Genomic DNA, 22,121 nt, shown 5'->3' on the forward strand with positions numbered 1-22,121 from the left:
GCTGGCCAGTCCGCATTCTTTACCCAACAGGCTGTGACAGCTCGATGAATAAGTGTGCTCATTTAAAAATCTTTATTTAATAGGACACAATACTTCCAGCTGGACCAACGCGCCATCTCCATTAAAGCAAGAGCCAGAGAATAAATGCAGTAGGCTGAAGCCTGGATCTTTAGTCAGAAGGAGATTTTTCCATTGGTTTAATAAACACAACATGAGAAACAAGGGGTTGCTCAGGGTTTTTCCTCGCTTTTGTAAAGCCTACAACCGCGTTTGATGCAAGAGGAGGGTCAGGCGAGCGCCGAACCCACCGCATCCAACCCTCCGGCCGTGCAGGAGCCCAGGCGCTCGCTGGCTCTCCCAGCAGCTCCAGTGCACAAGCTGCACGACTATTTTTTAACCTTGACAGTAATTTTCAGAGAACATAAACACTGGCTGCGCACCGAGCCAGTTGCCTGGCCAAAATTCAGTTTTAATACAGACCAAGTGTAGGCTGCAACAGCACAAACTGTTCCACAGGCACATGCTTGTAAAAAGGAGACTTTACCTCGCCGAAAGCACAAGCCCTCATACAGTCCCACTAGACCTGAAAGGGATGAGGAGCCAAACCTGTCTCCATCAAACTCATCCCACGGCTGAATTAATAAGCTGTCATTAATACAGGGAAGCCAAAACGCTGCTCCAACCTTAACTCTAGTACAGCGGTGCGTTATTCTGCCCACGGACGCCACGGTACTGCCGTGACATGGCTGAAACACCTGGATACCAGGGGAAACAAAAGAATTCAGCACGTGTCTTGCAACTGCAGTGCTAACGACTGCACTAAGCGGTCTGGCGTGGATAAGCTGAGCTAAAAGTCACCGACTTCAGAAGGAGCCACAACAGATTTCACTTCCAAAGTCTGTCCGGTTGCTGCGATGCCTTACAGCGAGTGATCGTGGTGCCATCAGCCCCAGGCGATGGGGCTGGGGGATGTCCTGGGGTCTGCCCTGCTCTCCTGGCACTGCCTCGGGTGAGAGGCACCTCACTCCTTCATTTGGGAACCTCCCGGCGGGCAGGACACCCAGGCGAGCTGGGAAACAGCAGCGTGCGGAGACCAAGGCTAATGCCACGGGTTGATGCTGGACCTCTTGCACGCATCCCAGCCCACCCAGCGTCCGACACAGCACATCCTCCCAGCGCTTCCCGGCTGCGGCAGACCCACTGCCTATGCCCCATCCATACATCTCGCCGTGACAGGGCTCAGATGGATTTCTAGCCACGTGGCAGGCTGGATAGATATCCCCCGTTCACTCGGCACAACTGCAGAGGTAACTAATGCAGGGTCACGGATGCCCCCAAGGGCTGGGTGCCCAAAGGTTAGGTGTAACGGCTGTGAGTGATGTGACCCCCCAGTTCTTGCGCAGATCTGGGCTCTATCTCACCCATTTCCCATCTGAGCAATGACAACGATAATTCCCTCCCTCGCAGAGAGGCTGTAAGGATTAATTCGCTAATGTGCATAAAGTGCCCCGATACTGGAGTGATTCATAGATTTTAAAGGCCGGGGGGACCATTACAATTATCTGCCCGGGACCACGTGAATCCCCAGATGGGCCCATTTCCATAGGAAAGGAGATGTCACGAGACAACGAGGAGATAACGCCGCAAAGACTTGTTGGTTTGAAAGAATGCAACAACAGCAGGGCCAAGTTGTCTTATTTTTACACTTACAAGAGATGACACGTAAAGATTTCAGACCCGTTTCCTCTTGGAGGGTTCCCCATAAGGCGGTTCTGAAACCGGGCCAGGTTTCAGAAGAGCTCAGAGCCCAGTTGCTCCCACCGGAAAGCTCGTGGCTACGTTTCTGAAAGCAGCCAAGGCACCGAGTCCGTGCAGCTCGAAGGTGGCCGCAGCAGATATGGTTACCGAGCGCTTCTGGAAAGCTGGTTTCAGTGGCAGCATCCTTCTGCTAGAGGAGGGAAGAGACAGCACCTCCGCCAGCCTGAACGAGGATAAACGAGAAAAAGAGTGAAGGTTTAAATGAGAAGAAGAGCGTTCAGCTCAAGAACAAGAAAAAAACCAGATCGTATATTGCACGCATAGGTATTCAAAGACAGCTCTGCCACTCCTGCTCCAGCACAAAGCCTTTGGCAGGAGGGGGAGCGGCTGCTCGGTGGGCTGCGAGCGCAGCACAGGCTTTATACCGAGAACGCCCCTGAGCCAAGGTCATTTCAGCCCAGCCCGCCCAGGGGAGAAAAGAAATCCTGAAAGAGGAGCAAGAGGTAATCTCCACGACTGCATCAGCCAGGGGATGTCAGGTCAGCGTCCGCTTCAGGGTTTTGCTTTGTCGCTGCCGCAGCGGGGCGGTTTCTTGCATTGCAGCAGGATGCTCGCCTGCAAAAACGTTCAGGCATTAAGTGCCCGGTGCCCTTCCAAGTTAGAGGCGGCAGAAAAAGCTTACTTCTACTCACTCGGGTCCTGTGAAAATTGGAAAGGCCACAGCCAGCTCAATCACTTCGGAGAGGAGTGGGCTTGGATGCATTTTGTGCAATGCCCTCCTGCAGCTCCCCCCCCACATTAAAACTGCATCAAGATTAAACCTTGAAATGTTATTTTTGGCTCAGGCAATTCCAGGGACCCATGTGGCTATGCCTTTTACTTTAAAAATCCGCTTACATCCTGCCCTGTGATTAATTCACGTTCCTTTCCTTGTTTAAAAAAAAAAAAAGAAAGAATAAGAATAATGATCAGAAACTTCAGCCTGTGTTCACAGGCAGCATTCAGTGCTGGCGTTAGGAAGCCATGTCCAAACAGCCAAAAAGCCCTTTAACAAGCACTTTGTTTGGGATGAACTTCGTGCAAACCACAAAAATTTGCCTTGTTTTCTTTTCTTGCTTAGAGAGAACCATTTGCCTTCAGACTTTGTTTTTCTGAGGAATTGCATGTTTTGTTTTTAAGCTAGTTATCACGGATCGGTGCTGCACAGCAGCATCTTCTTTATGTCATATAATCTGCCCTCCAAATGCAGACGGCTCCACATCGGCTTCTCCCATCTCCAGCGAGCCGAGCCGAGGGAGAGCAGCGGCAAGGTTAAGATGCCAACGCGTGACACAGGACGCTTCGCTTTCCCTGAGATCAGCACCTGGGAGGTGACAGACGAGCTACATTTTTTATAAGGCAGCGAGGACCAGGCTGGAGGGAGCGGATTTTTACGGGCAGTTCAGTAATCGGCTCCTACCAGATCACCGGCAATTAGTGCCAAGATACTCGGGGTTGTTCCACAAACTTCCCTGAAATTTAAACAAAGAGTTAACCAGGTTCTGGAGCCCATCCCATCCCCATTCCTCCTTGGCCAGAAGGGCAGAGCATTTAACTCAGAGTAGGTAAATAATTTAATTTACATTTCTATAGCTTCACTTATCCCAGAGGGCTTCTCATACACATGCCCCTCCGCTGAAATGCAGGTGTTTCAGCAGGGGGGAAGGCAGCAACCATCTGGCCTACAGCACACCATGTAGCGGTGAGGAGGGAAGCATTCGGCCAAGGACATAGGGGGCAAACTCTTTAATAAACTCTGTATTCAACTTTTTTTTTTTATTTTAATAAAGTCTCATATGGTAGACACAGCCTCTCCTTCACCTCCAGCGCACCTAAGTTGAGTATCAGCACGTCTAGGTGCAGACAAAAACAACTGCCAACCCTCTGGAGCGGCTCGCAGCCAACCTGCTCGGCCAGGAAGGTGTTCATCCCAGCTGGATTTAACCTGGGTTGGACGCCGGGTGCTTCAGCTATCAAATCCAACCCTTCAGCTACTAAGCAACTTCTCTGCAGCACATCAAAGGACCATGAACCATCCTTCTCTCCTTTTTAAGAAGGGGCATATGCAGAAAAATAGCAGATGGTTGAGGTTGTTTATAGAGCACCTGGGAGGAAAGCAGCCCCTTGTTTTGCCCAAAGTACACCCGGTCCCACATACGAGGAGCCCTCAGCGCCTTGTAGGCACAGCTCCTCCAGGATGGCTGCTGGAATTAGAGCCCAAACCCCGGGACGCAAACCTAAGCTGGGAAGATCAGGCTCCTAAACCTCCAACGGGTCTACATTACGTGAGAGCCGGCAGGATTTTCTAAGACACCGATACCCTCCTCCTCCGTTCGAGTGATGCTCGAAGGGGACGGACACCTCGAGGAGTCAGTCCGCTCCTCCCGAGCTCCCTGTCCACAGGCATCGGCTGCTCCATCCCATCGGCAGCAGATCTCTGCAGCCAGACACAGAAGAGCGATGCAAGGACCTACCCGCAGTCGCACAAAGCCTGCAGCGCTCGGCTACAACCTGGAAATGCAATAATTATTTACTTCCACACGGTGGAGCATTTTTAGCCTTGTTTCGATAAAAGTGAAGGTTATTAAAATACATGTATTAATTACCGCTGCCACATAACTTAAGAGGAGAGGCACAGCAGTAATTAACGGAGGTGAGCGAGGGGGTGGAGTTGCAGAGCGTCAGCGACTCCACAGCTTGTGCCTATGGATACGCGCCTGCCCCATGGGAACCCCAGATAGCTCCAGTGTGGATGTGAATCATTATTACGTCCCCGGCTCGAATCCCAGCAGCACCACAGGTTTTCAGTGTGACCTTGGGCAAGCCATCAATTCTTCCCCTACCTACCAGACAGAGCAAATAAAAAGGGAAAAGGCACCATACTTCACGAGGGCGTTAGGAGAGGAAGCCGACCGCGCATGCAAGTACCAGGAGCCATGTGAGAAGTACTGCAGAAAAAAAAAATATTAACAAAGGCAATTACAGCTGTGTTTCCCTAACCGTATTTCAAGCGTGGGAGCTCGGTGATTCGTTAGGAGCTCAGCATCTCTTCCCGTCACAAGAGCTGGGGAATAGAGACCAAGGAAAACGGGCAGAGGCACAGCGGAGGGCAGGGAGCCTGGGCTAAGTGAAATTCCTGCCCTGCCCTACCGCAGAGAGCGGCGCGGGCTGAGCAGTTTAGGAAGTTATGTGGCATTGAAGGAGGAAAAGGGTGAATTATGCAGCCGCGCTGTTGTGTTATTCGTGGGGCCCTGCCCTGGTGCAATGTGGAGAAAGAATCGTGAGCCCCTGGTGCTGGTGGTAGAGAAGAAAGGGTAAAAAAAAAAAAAAAAAAAAGAGAGAGAGAGAGAAAAAATCCCCCCCAAAGACTTCAGATCTACCACAGAAACCCAATCTGGGCTCCTGCCTTCCCCTGCAAGCCTCTGCTGTTTACCAAATGAGTCACCCTTCCTGCCTTGAACGCTCGACAGCTCCTGAATGAATAATCTGGGAGCAAAGACTCTTTCTCGGCAAACAAACAGCATCGGCAGCAAGCCCCGCGCGACGCATGCATGCGAGAGATAATTTATAGAGTGAAAAGAAAAGAATAACAGGAAACTCCCTCTCTGCATACCCCAAGAAACAAGAATGTATGTGTAAAAATAATTAAACCCGAACTGGAGTCGATTAATTTGTCTACAGGGCTGAGGATTTGTGCTTTGGGAGGCTGCACGGGGATCTTAAAAAGTCTCTGGATGGTGGCCAACTCTGTCAATACCGCACGGGCGAGGAGAGGCTTTGGCAGCAGGTGCCGGAGCACACGCAGCTCCGGCAGCGCCGTGGTACAAGCCACTCCGGCTTCCCTGCTCCCTGCCAAAGCGCTCAGCCTCATTGGAAACGCAGCCCTTAAGCCCGGGGTGACAACGGGGAGTCTTGCAGCCTGCACGTCCCTGCACCTGGCAGGGACGCTGCGATGCTCCCCCAGCAAGGCAGCACTATCGGCACTGGGGAGGCGAGCTTAGAAATATAGATAAAGGGAAACCGAGTGGTTTAAGTCAGCAGAACTGAGCCAAAACCAGGATTCGGACGTTTTCCCTTAGACCTGAGACACCCAACGCAGCTGTGTCTGAGCAAGGGTCTGCGGTCGGGTCCTTCAGCAGCAGGACAGCACTGCAGGGAGCTGCCGTGCCCACGCGCAGGACGGTGCCATCTCCCTTTCTGTACTTACCCCGGGCAAAGCATAAGAGAAAGCTGTGCTGGGAAAGTGTGACTCCAGCAGCGAACTCCGCTCCGGACAGCCAGTCCCTCAACTCCAATCCAACACCCTTACAGTCATTTCCAAAGCAAATTCTCAAGGGCTGAGGGAGCAGAGGTTAAATTTGGTCTCACCCGAGAGGTTTGGTGGTTGTCCTCTCGGAAGATGCCTTGCACCAGGCTAACACGATCCTCTCCGCTGCACTATTGTTTCAGGGCTACGAGAAAGCCGATCCTAAAAAAAAAAAGTTAGCTCCAATGGAAAAAAGCACTCATTGTGCCAGTATGCTGCAGCTTGAAAAAGTCGACGTGACTCAGCCTTGACCTTTGAACAACACTACAATTAGAAAAAGGATGCCATGGTCCCCATTCAGTTTTTTAATGCACTGGAAGGTTGATTTCCTTCAATTCATTTGCAATATTGGGTATGCGCCCACCCATTCATGGTGTGCGAGCCTCTCCTTACAGGGTTTATTGCCTGAAAAAAAGGGGGTTTTTTTGTGGACCTGAGCTAGGACCTCTCCTGGGGAAGCTCCAACAGCAACAGTATAGAGAGGGCATCATGTTAAATTGAAGACAGAATTCAAGTGGCTTAGAGGCTTGGGTTTTTTCCCCTTTAATGCTGGCATTTGCTAGTTAGAGGGAACAAACTAGAAGGAAGTGTAGACCCACATAACCAGGTGTGGGGGCATGACTTAAACACACTCATGAAGTCTAAAAATGGGGAGGGTAATTATTGAGGATGGTAAAATGGGGTATTATCAAGTGGAGAGGGACAAAATACAGGATGCAAATTGAGATTTATGGATCCTTGGCCACCTTGAGAAGTGACTGGGGCATTTTGGAAATAAGCCATAGAAATAAGAGGGGTCTGACCCTCTTTGTCTATAGCGAGAGGTAGAAGCGCTCTGCTCAGGGGCGATGGCTTCATCCAGCTCCGATTTCCACAGATGTCCCAGTGCCAAGACGTGAAATGAGAGACCAAGGAATTCACCAAACCCCTGCAGGGACTCCCGTCCTGCCCTCGCATCCCTTCCATCCATCTGTACTCAAGGAGCTCCCAGATCTTATCCGAAGGCATGATTCCCCCCCATGACTAACCCATTCTGTAGCTCCCTTCATCTTCCTTATTCCAAGGAGCCCTTAAAGCACAAACAGCTTTCCAGCACCAATCTCACCAACGCCACTTACGAAAACGCATCCTTTTCTTTGTGCCTCTCCACGCCTTTCTCCCGGAGATTTTGGCCAACCCGCAGAGCCCCTTTGCTCTTTTTCTGCCCCTGCTTTCCAGACACAGACGCAAAATTAAGTCCTGCATTTTATATAGGCCATGATTGCCTGTGATAAGTTGTCAGATGTCAGTGCACCGCGGTAATTAAGCTTTTAAAAGGAGATAGGCAGCAGCAGAAAAAAAAAAAATTCTGGGCGTTTGACTATTTTTGCCTCTTGGAAGAGCCACCTGTTTTATCATAGCAGGTAGATTTATGGGCATATTAACGCGGCGCTGCTGCTCCCACCCTGATGAGGTTCTCAGTGACCCTCTTCTCTCTTGAGATTTATGATTTCTCAGAGCAGACTACTGCAGAGGGGTCTAAATCCAAGCTCTTTGCCTGACTCCATCCTGCACCCAGAGTGCCGGGAGATCTCCCACACCAAGGATCTCGAATCCACCCCCCAAAAAAAATCATCTGCAATCATTATGCAACTGCATCATCTTTCAAAAGGTGCCAAGTTTTCCCCAGCAAGTCAGGTCAGGTTTACGGGGAAGCAAGTCCCCTTGCTCTTCTGACGTTCGTTTCCAAACGCCTCGCAACGCCTGCCATTACAGGAGCTCACGACGGGGTGGTTTCAGCTGTCTACACAACGGGATTACGTTCGAGGAGTGCATTAGCACGCTCCCAGCTCTCCGGCGCTTGTCTGTGTACTTAGTGACCCGACAAAATCCCCAGCAAAAGCCTTTCTGCGTCTGAAGCGGACTCCCCAGCTGCAATTCACACCAGCCCAGGGCTCTCGCTTGCTTCTAATTGCCTCCTTAGCCGCTCCTGGCTAATGGTAAACCCTTTTAACATTACTTTCCACCTGCAGCCCTTAATAAAAATTAAGTGGATAAACTCTTAAGTGCAAGAAAAATCAGATGAGATAGAGCCAAGCATAACGCAAGCAGCTTTCCCATAAGCTTTTCCCCACGTTGTTTGATCTACAGCCCTCCTCCCCAGCCCCGGCTGTGCTCCCAGCCTCGCAAGCAGAGATTACCCCCGCTGAGGTGCCAACCGGGTGATGATTCAGCGATGTAGAAATATACAGCTGAGGTCACCAAAATCGCTTTACTCGCATCCTTAGGGTCTTAACAATTTTTCCGCCTACATTACGGGCTGCAGATAATAAAATTTCACATGCAGTCAAAGCAAAATGCATTTAAATTTTCTTCTAAAGCTTACAAACGTTTGAGGTTTATAGCAAACATCACACAAGCCTCTTAAAAGGGAGACAAGCTAACACAGCAATCACAAATTGTTTTTAATACCTAAAACGTGTGCAGCAAACACCTCTCCCAGCGACAGAAACAAAAGCTTGGATTAATACCCCAGCGAGTAGGTGAATTAGCAGATTTTACAAGTGCAGAAGCCAGAATTAAGATGTCGACTGCGATGCTGTGCAATGAAGAGCTCACACCTGTATCTTCAGCCCTGCAAGTATCTGGTAACACATCGCACAGCGACTTTGCAGATGTCTGGGGTAGCAGAAGCAGTGGGGAAGGCAGGAGTCTCGCAACAAAAAAAGCAAAGAAAAGAGCCAGCAAGATACACACGAGCAAGACATCATTGGAATGATCTGCTCCTTACTTTTAAGTCTAGCTTGGATTGCTTAAACTCCGGTCCTTTGACTACTTATTCTTATAAATGAGCTTTTTTGAGACTGACCCGCTCGTCTCCCTGTCCGAAGCCCACATTAAGGGGGTTTAAGCAGCTAAACATGACAGGTGATGCTTTGAATTCCTGTCGATTATTCTAGTGACCAGAAAACCCTCCCTGTCTATCCCCCAAAATAAACCCTGCTTCTCTGCCTAAAAGCGGTGTCTGACACAGCTACGCAAGACACGTTTACCATTTATAAATAACCTGAAGAAGTTAAGAAGCCAAAAATCTTTAACTGCCCCAAAGACAGACTGATTCAACATTTTGCAAGAACTTCATTTTATGAAATGGTTTAATTTAGCAGGCTTTACTGCTGAGATTAATTTATGGCTTGTTTTGCACTGCTGCAAAACTCTCCCACCCCATCCCCTATACACACACAATTCTTTATTGTCTAGATGTTTACTCTCAGGGGGAATTTTAGGACTTTAATGTTTTTATTGTTTTAATCCAGCATATAAAAAAAATTATTTGAGTAAAACAGCTGGTACAAGTGCTTGGAAAGTGGTGGTGCAGTTTCTCAGCTTGCATCATTAAGCAGGTGTTAAATAAACACGATGCCACGCTCCTCCCGAGGTTTACCACGGCAGATTTGCAGGGGATCTTCAAGAACGGCAGTGATGTTACCGAGCTGACAGCTCACTCTCTTCTGCGTGGACCTTTGCTTTTCTGCCAACACACCCAGGACCTGCTTTAGCCTAAATTCCTCCAGACAGTACCACTAACCTGGGGAAGGGGTGAACTGTGGCAAAGAAAAAAATCCCCGCTTGCTACCTTCTGTACACAAAGGGGATTTCTTCAGATTGGCCACATGCCCTCTTCTTTATGCACAGAGAAGAAAAAGCCCAAAAGGTACTTTTTTCTTTCCGACACGCACATGCCAGTCCTTTGTGCGGCTACAGCGTCGCAAGCCCCCAGCGGCAGGATAACGCAGTGGTTGCCCAGCAAATCCATCAGTCCTTTACAAATCTCACGTTTCCTCCCGCGTCAAAAGAGCTACTAGAAATAAATGCATTTATTGTGAGCTTTTACACCTCAACCCAAGAACTGACTCTTTCAGGAAGGTTCTTATGCAAAGCAGCAACCACCCAAGGGAGAGAAGTGTTAGCCAAAAACCCCCTAAAGCTTAAAAAAACCATGACTAGAAATCAGTTCCATGAATAGCTCCGCTTTCATTCTCAGATTGCACATGAAATCGCTAGAAAGGACCTGAGATATTATGGCTTAAAGGTTTTTTTCCACCCCACTCTCCAGCAATGAGATGCTTGGGGGTTTTCTCCCCGCCGAGTGCATAAGGACACGGCATCTCCTGCTCGCCCGTGCTCCAGCATCACCGCTACCGCCGCCGCCACGGCCAGGGAGAGCCGCATCCATCGCCCGACGTGCTGCTCTGCGCCAGCAGCCGTGCCGGCCCGGCTGCCGCAGAGGGGCGGAGCGGCCTCCGCCATCCAACAATGCCTGGCTCCGGCCCGGCGAGCATCCTTGGGAGAAAAAGGGAGGATTTCAGCTGCCTTTCCAATTACCAAGAGCCATCTCTAGCTGCCTCCTCGTGTCTTTCCAAAGCTCAGTTGTGACCTTTTGGGATTAGAGAACTGAATAGGAAAAGCGGGCTCATGAAAAAAACCCAAACCAGTAATTTAGATATCGAAATAAGACCAGGTCACAGGGTTGTTGGTTACTAATAACTGTGCAGGGTCTAAGGAGCCGAAGGAAAACATGCCTGTCTTTCTCCTTGCAACCCAAAGCAGTCTCCTCAGCATCATTTTTGCTGGGGAAGGAGATGGAAGTCCTGGGCAGAGATCACCCTACTTGTTTTTTTGTCGTCCTTAAGCAACTACTCGGCTGGATTTTACGCAAGACGTTTACAGCAAATCCTGCAAACTCATGCACCTTTTTGAAAATTAAACGTATCTGTGATGGCATCATAACAAGGTCTTTGTCAAAGCTACACGCTGCATCTGCACTTGGGGAATAAGTTACCTGTTCATGCAGTAAAATATAAAGCATTCATAATTTTCTCCAGAGATTAGCAGACAGGTAGCAAGTGAGGCTTTCAACAACAACAACAACAAAAACCCACAAAACCAAACAGCCTTGTCTTCAACAGACTGGTTTTAACATAAGGAAATATTTTACTGGCCAAGAAAAAAACCCAGAGCTCAAAAGAGGCAGGAAAAATTCAATACTGAGCGTAAGACAAGCTTTGATTTTACCTTAAGATCTCTCTCTCGCTTCCTAACCAACCCTCCTCCCTCTACAACCTCCAAACCCAGTGCCCTATTTCTCATTTGCTTTACGAGGGACAGCGGCTGCCATACAGCGCGGATGAAAAACAGGTTTTGCAGTTCTTGAGATAAGATCACATGAGGTTAAACTCACAAGCCATGGTCAACATGGCAACACTCGCAGATTCGCGTTCGGCTGCGAGAGCGTGCAGCCACCGGCAGCTTTCTGCTCCTATTAAGCTCAAGACCACAAGCAAGCTTTTAGATCAGTCTAATTTCAAGTTAATAAAAGAGCCTGGCTCAATTTATGGCTTCCTGCTAGCTGCACACGCAGTTTGCATTTTTGATATAGAGCACGAGCTTTAGGTAAGGACTGGGCTGAGATTAGTTTGTTCGAAGCAGGAACTCCGTGGTTGTGAAACTCCCTTAAATCAAAAAAAGAGAAGAAACCATTCCTTGCAAGTGTGCAGCCATGTTCCTTTGTGGGTATTTTTGCAGCCCTGATCATGTTCCCAAGAAAGGGGAAACCCTCCCTACTCGTTCCCCGCTGCTGCAGAATGGAAACCGTCCCATGATCTGGGAATGAGGATATGGCTCAGTAAAAAAAAAAAAAAAACCAAAACCAAAACAGAAATTTAAATAATTAGAAACCTGGCAGCGTCTGAGAAACTCCAAACCCGGTCTGATGGGTTTCGCTGGCCTGCGAGCAGCACGACCAACTGGTGCTGCAGGTGCGAGATGTGCACGGGGGCTCTGGTGCTCTGCGAGGGGAGGCGAGAACGGCAATACCCTGTTTGAAATAGCAAGCCCCGAGTAAAGCACAGACATCAACGGGTACCCAGCAAAACCCGCATCCACTGGCACCGTGCAGAGGCTGCTTTTCAAGCGGGGGATGCTCTCCTACATCGACGACCCGAGTAACAACTGCTGCCGACTTTCCTTCCTGCTGCCCCCAAATACGTGGCATCAAACAGCCCCAATAAAGGGGGACTGGGAGCCAGGATATGTTCATATTCATATAAATATATATGTAGATACACATATATGACTGTTTATATAGGAATATATCCTGGCACGCGCGCTTGCTCGCTCTCTCTATGTATTTATAGTTGCTGAGTCTGCAAGTCACCCATCGAAAAGCAGATGGCTTAACAGTCCAGCTTTCCCTGGAAACAAGGCTTGACGCCCTGCAGCGCTACTCAGCGCCCTTCCTCTGAAACAAGGAAGGTTAAACGAAGTTTTAAGCGGTTCTGAAGAAAGCCGTGCCGCCTGCCTCTGAGCTCGCAGCCCCCGTCTCGCTCCCTTTGCACGGGAGACCAGAAACGCACCTTCCCCAGCGCCGCAGCTCAGCGGTAGGTGCATTTCTGATGTGATTTGTGACCGGTTGAAGAATCCTTTGGGACAAGAGGTGCTCCAAAAGGGCAATTGGATCCATTACTGGCTATTCTATTGCCACATGAAATAGGTTTACTGGTTGTGTGCCGCCTCATATACTCCATTTTTACGCCAAAATGAACAAGTATGCTAATGAAGCGATTGGAGAGCGTGCCTGATACGGCGGCAGCGCGGACGGCGAGCCGACGCTTTGCAGCACGGCTCATCCTCCGATAGCGTTTTCTTTGACAAGGACCTGCATTAAAGCTGGCTTCTGAATATTTTAAGGCATTATTAGGTATTCTGCAGCCTCGGCACAGCAGCTCTAAGATGACAGAGGGAAAAACCATGCAGCTATTTCTTCAAATCCAGAGGTGTTATTTCTTCTTTTTAATTGCTGCAGCAGCCAATATGGCTAAGAAATCCTAAACAAGGGCTTGTTCTACAACAGGCATTCACCAGAACAGAAATGTAAAAGCTATTGCCAAACCTCACTGCATCTCCAGAGCAAGAAGCCAAAGTCACAGCCCAGACGTTTCTCAGCAAATCCAAACTAGAAAGGAACTAACATGAGTTGAAGTTACTTATCTCCTCTACGTACACATTAATTCATGCTAGTAAGCAATTACTTCACACAAAAAAACCCCACAGATACATTTCATCAACCAGATCTGGGAGGTTTCTAGTGAAATATGCAGCAGAGCCTTATCAAGCACATCCACTGCGGCTTCCAGAGACCTTTTGCCCGTCAAGTCCTAGCGCTGCACACGCAGTACACACAGGAGGAGGACACTGCAACAGCCTAAAATACATGTAACAACAGTTTCTGGACAAATTTTGCTTCAATGCCTGCCCTTTAAAACAGCCCCCTCCCAGAATGGCCTTAGGGATGGATGTCCCAGCTTGCGGCTGTCCCTGCGTAGGAGGGAAAAGCTGCTCTTGCACACCCAGACCTTCACACGTGGCTGCACGAGGGAGAGCAACTCCTGTGGCTCCCACAAGGAAGGAGGAGGGGGACAAGCAATAGTGTGTGCACGTACAAGTGTGCTTGCAACGTCGCAGAGTTTCACCTACAAACATTCCCAATTTCCAGATTACGTTGCTTTCAACCTAGCGTCGTCTTCCAATGAAGACTTCTTTAAAAAAACTCTGTACAAAACACATCACCCCAACAGATTAAGGTGAGGATCTGACGGGTCTCTGCCTCCTGCTATCAGCATCCCCGACAACCAAGGCTGTCCTGAGAAGGTACTCGGCAGCAGGGTTAAAGCCAGGAAGCTTATTTACCTGCAAAAGAACAGCAGAGAGCAAGGAAGCCAGCAGGAAAACGGAGAGAACACCGTGCAGTAACTGTGGCTCTGCCACTGCTAGTTCCACTTTCGAGGCAGCCGCATGCCAGTAGAGGAACCGGGTGTTGCAACAATCCCTGCATCTGTGGCACTGCAGCAACCATCCAGGGGTTATTTTTAAACGGCAGCATTTCACGTGGGGAGGGGGGGGGCAAGAAAGGCAGCGAAATAGAGGAATTGGCAAGTCCAAGAAAGGGGGCAGGGATGAAAACCAAGCCCCACGCTGGGTGGGGTGTGACAGCTGCACAGCACCATCCTGCCCCGTGGCACGAGGCCATCGCCCGGCACCAGCGCTAATAAAAAGGGCAGCGGGGAGGACTGCAGTCCGGAGCTGCGACAGCAAACGCACCCCGCCGGGAGGGGGGGAAGAGGGCTGCGCAAAGCCCTTGCAGAAGAAAAGCCTTTTCTTTTTCCTGCAAGGAGGGCTCTCCGAGCCTCCGCTCTGCAGCACGAGGGGCCTCCAGATTCATCACGGCCAGACCGGCTGCTTGGTCCCCGGCTTTCCAAAGTGCCCTGAAAGGCTGTCAGCATGTGCTGAGAACACCAAAGCAGCCATCATGCTAAAAGCGCAACTCCTAATTAATACCTAATCAGCCAGAGGGGATGCAAACACGTTTTCCTGCGAAGAATGAACCACCGGCGTTCCACGTTATTAAAAGTTGAGTCTTTGGCAGAGGCGTATGCGGCAGTTTCTTCCCAGAGCCGCAGGATTCGTGCAGAGGTCCAGCATGTCCTTTGGCATCCAGGCTCTTATTTAGAAAAGGGGAATTTGGAAAGCTGTCCAGACCCATTTCCATTTGACAGACAAGTGTCTGTGTCGGTTCAGCGCTGCACACGTGCTTCAAATGCAAAGCAGAGCTGGCATTCTCAGAACTGGCAATGAATCCCAGCCATAGGAATGATAAAGATTTTAACTTACAGGAAACGCTGCTATTAAATAATATTTAAGTCTTAATTATATTTTAAAACAGCCATTTTATAAAAAAAGAAGTTCTGTTATAGTGCTTTTGTAGTTAAAGGTCTGTCAACATTTCCATTTTAAACCTTCATTTCTAGGGGGTTTATAATTTGGTCATAAAAATTCATTCTAGACTGGAACTTGGCATACAGGGGCTCAGCCTAGGAGCAATATTTTTTATTATCCAATTTGGTTTAAATTGGTTTGGCCGTTTTTAAGTTATAGGAGTGTAAAAAATAAACGTTTACTGGTTTCAGATGCCTTCTCAAGCTTATTATTATTCAAAATTAGCTTTCTCCTCCCCACCTCCAAAAATACCTTCAGCTAGAGGTGGGTGATATCATTTTACTCTGCCGACAATACATGAGTTACAATTCAAATTAATTCACTTCTTTTGATGCTAACAACCTAAAGAGTTACTATAACCAACCACTACTTTTATGCAGACCCATTACATACTGTAAACGCTTGGAGATTTGTGTAGCATCTGCCATTTTGTGCTTGATGTACAGGTACTGCAGCTGTAAAGGCCTTAATTTGAAATAAATAATTAACTCTGGAAACCTGCATTCCTGTAAAATAATAGACGACCTTTAACCAAGATGTTTCTCTGTAGAATTTTATTTCAGCTGTGGCAGCTTCAAATAAAAAGCTGCAGATGTGAAGCAAGCAGGCGTATACAGCTAGGAATTCCTCGCCACAGAGCTTCAGACGTTTCCTTCAATTTAAAAAACAGAAAAGAAACTCTAGTTTATGGCTCAGCTCTTCAAATCACTTGGGTGCAGTAGGGACACAACATATACGTGACTTCGCATGCTAACTACAGACGAGGGGTATCTGTGCCCAAGCATAACAAAAAGCTCAGAGAAGGATTTTATTCTCACTCCATCATTAACATCCACAGTTTTTCATTTTAATATTTGGCTGGTAGAGGGGGGCATTAGCCGCAGCTCAACCCAAATGGGGAGTGACCCTTTGGGGCACGCAGGGGAAGTCTTTGTACCACCCGGGGCCACCTGCAAGGGTTTGCAGGCGGATGGGAATTGCTTCCCGTGTGATCCAGCCCTTTGCTTGGGTCCCCCGGCGACACGCGGCATCATGGTGTCCAGGTCATCTGGGGGCCCCTGGAGCTGAGACCTGATGTCGATTGTGCCATGTAAGCCTGGAAGGGGCAGTTGCAAGTCCTGCTCTTGGCTTGCCACTCACACCAGCCCTACCCAGCTTTGGTGATTGGCATTATCCACCCTGCTCCACAGAAGCTATTCTCCTGATTAATAAGGCTTAGATTTCCAAAGACATAACGGCTCCTACCTCATTAAATCAGTGGGTGTTAGGAGCCTGAATTCTTTAGGAAAAACACCCTGCGCCTGTGTCCAAGTCCAGTCCCACTCAGCTCCCGTGCCAGGACAGTAACAATTTCTACTGGAGGACAGGGTGTCATAACTCTGCTTAGTAACCATTTAAATTCCTGTTTGCTCAAACAGCAGGTAGCCAACAGGGCTGAAGTTTCTCAAAGATTTGATTTTAACTCTCCGAATTTCTTAGGCAGTTTGTCTGGCTTCCCTTCATAAGCTTCAGGAATAAAGTCTCAAGAGGCAGACCCTAAGGAGGCTGTTAAATCAACGCACAAGTATTTCTTTCTGTACATGCTCATATTCAAACCGAACACATTCGCGTCCTGCGCACGCGTGGTCCTGGCCAGGGCTGGCAGCGAGCTCCAGCAAGGCTGAGACATCCCTTTGGATTTTCTCATACGAGTAAAGGTGGCTCCTGGCAGCTTCGAGACAGGGAATATTTCCCTACCTTTTGCTTTAGCCCATAACTGCAAGGAGAGAAGGACGGTAACAAAGCAAACCTTTGAAATTACAGCAAAAGAAAGATGCTTTGTTGTAAAGCAAATGGGCATGGGCACTTTCTTCTTCTCACCTCTGGGCTGCTCTACACACCTACCTACTTGCTTCACTATATTATTCTGCCTCTTTTAATCACAATAGCTTGTCTTGAACGATCGGCTTCCTCGGAAGACATTCAGCCACTGACAGACCTGCAGAGACAGGGACAAGGCTCATTCCTCGTACTGGTGGAACTGGTCCCTACCTGAAACTGGGATGAAGAGATACGGTACAAATCGCAGCTCAGGCTGCCGACAGCAGTAACTCCATGGCTGGAAATCCCATGGCAAACCTCTGAGCGGCCAAGGCACTGTGTGCATCCCGGGCCACTTGAAAGTTTGAACCGTGACAAGGAGCACTCGCCGCTTCTTGGAAAGAGAAGAGGGCCATTTTTTCCTCTCTACACCAGGACTCATATAAAAGGCATAATCTATATTCGTTTGGATTATACAAGCTACAAAATACACCTTAGCTTCAGTTCCACATTTAACCAATCGCAGAAGCCATTTGTTGCCTCGTATATTACGAAGCAATAGAGATTTAAGGGATAATGGTCATGGCGGCAGAGTATACAAAGCAATAAACTGCTTTTGAGGTTGGTTAAATGCCAAGTGATGCTGAGGCCTCAATGCCATAAACATTATTTCTATTATATGACAAGATAAGAGGATACAATAAACCACAAAGAAGAAAAATCATTTTCTGGCCTCGTGAAAGTTCTGGGCTTCGCGTTTGTTGGACACTGCATGAGCATCACCTCAGTGGCATGGGTTTAAGGGGAATAAATTGTTAAATTAAGGGTGGGTTTAAAAAGCAAACGATTGTTTGAGGAAATGGCCTGTATAACTGTGGCACTGGAATTAGGACCTGAGTGATGATTTGTGTAACTTATAAAAAGTGAAATGGCATGGAATGGGGAGGCAGGGGCTAAGGAAAGTCTTGCTCCCAGTAGAATATATTCAATATTATGGCCCCTCCATTAGTTTGGGCAACAGGAGCGGACCAAACAGTTTTATTAACAAAGATGTTCCTCTGTTATGACACTTCATAAAGCCTCATGCATCCAGCACTTCCGAAGCCTCCAGGAGAGGAGCAGAAGAGGCACGACTGTCAGAGAGGCACGTCTATCCACCAACCTACATTTCACGCTGCCAGCTTGCCTGCCCAAATCAGCCATCAGGCACCCCCAGAAGGGTTTAACACAGTTTTATAAGGGAGGATGTAGACCCAGACATTGAGCCACTTCCCTCTGCCACCACTGGCTCTTGGCAATGAAGCAGCACCAGAGCATCGGAAGCCCCTACCTTCCTTCCAGACCTTTGCTCTAGATGCCTTAGACAGGACAGCTGAAGTTTTAATTACCTTGTGTTAATGAGTCAGAGCTGTCTCATTATGCAGACTTAGTTAATACCTTTCGACTTTAATGGCAATGCTAAAGTTTACAGCTAACACTTGGTTGCGCTAAGGCTGCCTTTCATCACTCAGTATGTTTTAAATGGGATTAGAAGATTTTAATAATGATTAGCAGCGCACGCCACCCCTGGATTAGTTTCACTTAACAGATTCAATGAAAGCCTTACTTGAGGCATTGCTCTACGTCTTCTGCAGACATTTCGGAGGCAGGAGCCTGCCTCTACCTCCCTCCTTGCCTTCAGACATGAAGCGGGGGGCCATGTCCCTGCTGGAGAATAGCTCTTCTCCCTCTGTGCAAAGAGGGCCAGGGGGAAGGGGGTCAGGGAAAAATGTGTCACCTGTCCTCTTAAAGAAGAAACCAGAGCAATGACCTTGAGAAGAATCTTTTTTAAAAGCAGTATATGCGGCACATTTAGAAGTCAGCTGTGTCACAGCAGACTCACTGTTGGGAAGTGATCGCGTACAGAATCCAAAAATAACAACCATTAAAGACCTAGCAACCAAAACATGTTTACATACCCACTGAAAGCCCACTAGCTGTGATGATATGGGGGGTACAGCAAGATCTGCTCATCTATTTTCAGTGGCCATTCCCTCTTCCCCCTCCTTATTTCCCTGAAAAGTTAGCTTTACAGCCTTTTTCCACATAGAAACAGTGAAGGAAAAGGGGGAAAAAAGGGTACACAGCATAAAAGACTGGGCTGGTACCAGCTACAGAGGGAAAGAAGCAGCTAATGGTTCAAAGAAATTACACTGGGAAGCAAAATAATTTTTTTTTCCTTTAAACTAAAGGGGGAAAATCACCACTGGCTTCACAGTAATCGTCTCCAGTCTCCTGTTTAAATTAGTTTGGCTCTGCTCTCCTTTCTCCTTCTCCCGTGACCTCCCATGCTACTGCACGTCTCAACGCAGCATTTGCAAGAGGCAGATCACTAATTTTAGCGAGCGGAAAAGGACTGAGCAATTTGTCCCTGTGCCCGCTGCCCCAGCTGATAGTGAAATCCAGAAGCCCATCCCGATTTCCTCGGGACCAAAGCAGTCTGTTCCCGCGCGAGCAGCCCACCAAAACCAGAGTGTGCCCCTCAAACAGGGGAACACCCAAAAAAGCAGGAATCTGCAGGGATAAAAACATGCCAATGGACTGGGCATGGGATCAAAGGTTTAGAAATGAAAGGAACGGAGACGCTGGAGCCACCATGGTGAAAGGACAGTGGGGCACACTTTATCCCAAAAACGTTGACCCTGATAACCAAAGAGGCTCAACAGCCACTGACACCCTCCCATTCAAATGGCTTTTTTCCTAAGCAAAATGCACCCAAAGGTCTTAAAGAATCAGAAAAAAAGGCTGAATCCTGCAAGGAAGCCTCCCTCTCCAGTGCTGGCCACACTCTGGCTTGGTTTTGAGCTGGAAAAAGCTTCCCGTGCTGTAAGCAGTAACACAGCACCGCTTGGGCGTGCGTTTGTGTGCCTTGGTGGAAAAAAAAAAAATCAGATTACCTTCCAGAAAGCTCAAAACTCTGGATCATACAGACTCTGACGGGAGCCATAGGCACTCAGCACCTGTCGGAAGGTCAGGATGTTTCTGTAGCAGACCACACAGAGCTGACTGCCCCTTTTTGTCCCCTGTGTTTGAAGAGAAGGGTCTCGATCTTTAGGAATGAGGGAATGAACTGAGATAGCTGCAGGCCCCTCTGACCCTTATTAAGGCTTCAGTTTAACATGAGTCCACATGAAGAAGCCATTTCTGATGGGATGATCCACGGTGGCTTGTCAGGGGTCAGGGTTTAGTGCCAAAAGGCAGCACAAACTGCTGGGGAAGCAATGCAGCGCATGCTCCTGAGGTCAAGCCCTGCAGACAGCTGCTGGCCACCATCAGCCCCCCAACTTCAAATTCAGATTTATTTTTAATACTCAAAGCTACCAATTGTGCTACCCTGTCCAGCTCATCACAACGATCCAATTTGACTCCACTTGCCCCAGAAAGCACAGCTCACCGAACATTAATTTTAGCTGATGATCCTTCCATGATGATCTGTACGGCTGTCGGGTACCACTGTGCTTCCACAGCAGTACTGCTGCACGTTAGCGGTGAGCAGGATTTGTAAAGGCTCTTAAAAACCTTCAACGTGAAGCTGATGTACAGAATAGAGGACAAAAAAAATGCACGTGAGACACTAGGACTTACAGGGAGAGGCTCAGAGCTCCATGTTAGTTAGTCTGAAGGACTGCTAAGGGGTGGCTTGATCGGTCAGCAAACACCTACAGACATCAGAAATTTGATAGGAAGGATCTTCTGTCTAACAAACAAAAATTAACAAGATCCACAGCCTGGAAGCTGCAGCTGAACAGGTTTAGACTGGAAATAAGGCATAATTTTTCCCTACCAGCAAGAGCAATTAACTATTAGAACAACTTAACCAAGGGCTGTGGTGAATTTTCCATCACTGGAAATATTTTAAATCAAGCTTGGATCATCATTATTTAATACATGCTCTGCTTTGAACAGGTATTGAAGGACGTTCTAGGAAACTGTGCACGAGGTCAGGTTAGATCACAATGAATCATACCGGTATGAATTACCCGGATTCTAACATTTCAATATTAACATGAAGAATTGTCAGAATTACCCATAAGCAGCAGTCTGGAACAGCGAAAGGAGGAAGCAACCACCTTTATATGTCATTTGTGGGAGATTGTGGGAGATTAAATTTAAATACATTGTTGTTTGCCTTAATTGCTTGTTTGAATCCGATTTTAAGGTTGTATGATTGAAGTCCTCACATCATTAAGTGCTCAAATACAGCTAATACATTTTATAAATGACTTGCACAATTTCACAGGCAAAGAAGTTCAAGATAAAAAGCAGCCTACAAAAAAAAAAAGAAAGAAAAAAAGAGGAAGATCACCTGCAAGTGGAGAGAAAATGCTTCAGATGAGACTAGTGCTAGAATGACCAAAAAGCTGAGAAGTCCTAACTCTGTATTTTTAAAGAGCCCCAGTCCCCAAGAATTACCAGATGAGATTTTTGACCCATTTCTGTACTATAAAAATAAACATGTCACAGAATTCACATGCAGTCTCAAAGGACGTGCCCTGGGGATGCAGAATTATCTTTAATTTCAATTGAGAGACCCAGAAGAGGCATTAAGATATTAAATACACTGAAGAATTGGGCGGGGGGGACGGATGCAGGGGGAGTACCCTGGGATCAGTTAGAGCTCCCAGACGCGTCACAGCCATAATAGTTTGGCAACCCGACATCCAACAGTTGCAGCCAGGAAAACAAAGTGTGTGTGCATCGCTTAATATCTAATTAAAACCCACAACTCCCCTGCTCCTTCCCCTGCAAAAAGCATCTCAGCATTTTGAGGTTCAAATGCTTCAGAACAGACAAACCCGACTCTCCCTGGGCTCTGCGCAGGGCTGTACTTCCGCAGAAGCCCCAGTTTCTAACAGCTCCCATTAAAATAGCCCCAGCAGTAATCGCACAATCCCCCTGTTCCTCCCATTAATATGGCGCATGAGCTGTCAAGATGCTGGGCCGCTGAGACCCTAAGCTTGGCTTTGGGAAAGCACTGGCTTCATTGCAAAACCAAGCAAAATGCAATGGAAAGGTGCTTTCCCAGGCAGGCGAGCCTACGAGAAAGGTGGCATGACTGAAAAGGGGATGCGACTCATTCAAATCAATAATCGTTGGCCCTAGGAAAGCGAGCAAAAGTTTTGCAAGGCCGTAGCCAACTCTAGCATGCTGTCCGGGGAGGAAAAATTCACAATGGGTCTTTTTTTTTTTTTTTTTGCAAGCCCAAAATAGACTAGGGCAGTTTGGGGCTCGCATAACACAAACCATCAACTGTCACATTCTCAGCTGCTTTACAGAATATGCTATAGCAGCTAACTCATCCCGACAGAGAACGAGTATCTGTCCTTTGGTTAAATAGCCTTGAAAGAAATGAGCAATGTTATCA

At 47.9% G+C, this 22,121-nt stretch overlaps 1 protein-coding gene across 1 annotated transcript in view; it reads right to left on the reverse strand.

Annotated features, from left to right (window-relative positions):
- The window catches only part of LOC104264084 (cyclic AMP-dependent transcription factor ATF-7), a 69,302-nt gene that overhangs the window by 25,900 nt on the left and 21,281 nt on the right, over window positions 1-22,121 (reverse strand). The window lies entirely within an intron of this gene.

The sequence above is a fragment of the Gavia stellata genome, chromosome 36 (genome assembly GCF_030936135.1).
Source record: "Gavia stellata isolate bGavSte3 chromosome 36, bGavSte3.hap2, whole genome shotgun sequence".
Classification (NCBI taxonomy): Eukaryota; Metazoa; Chordata; class Aves; order Gaviiformes; family Gaviidae; genus Gavia; species Gavia stellata.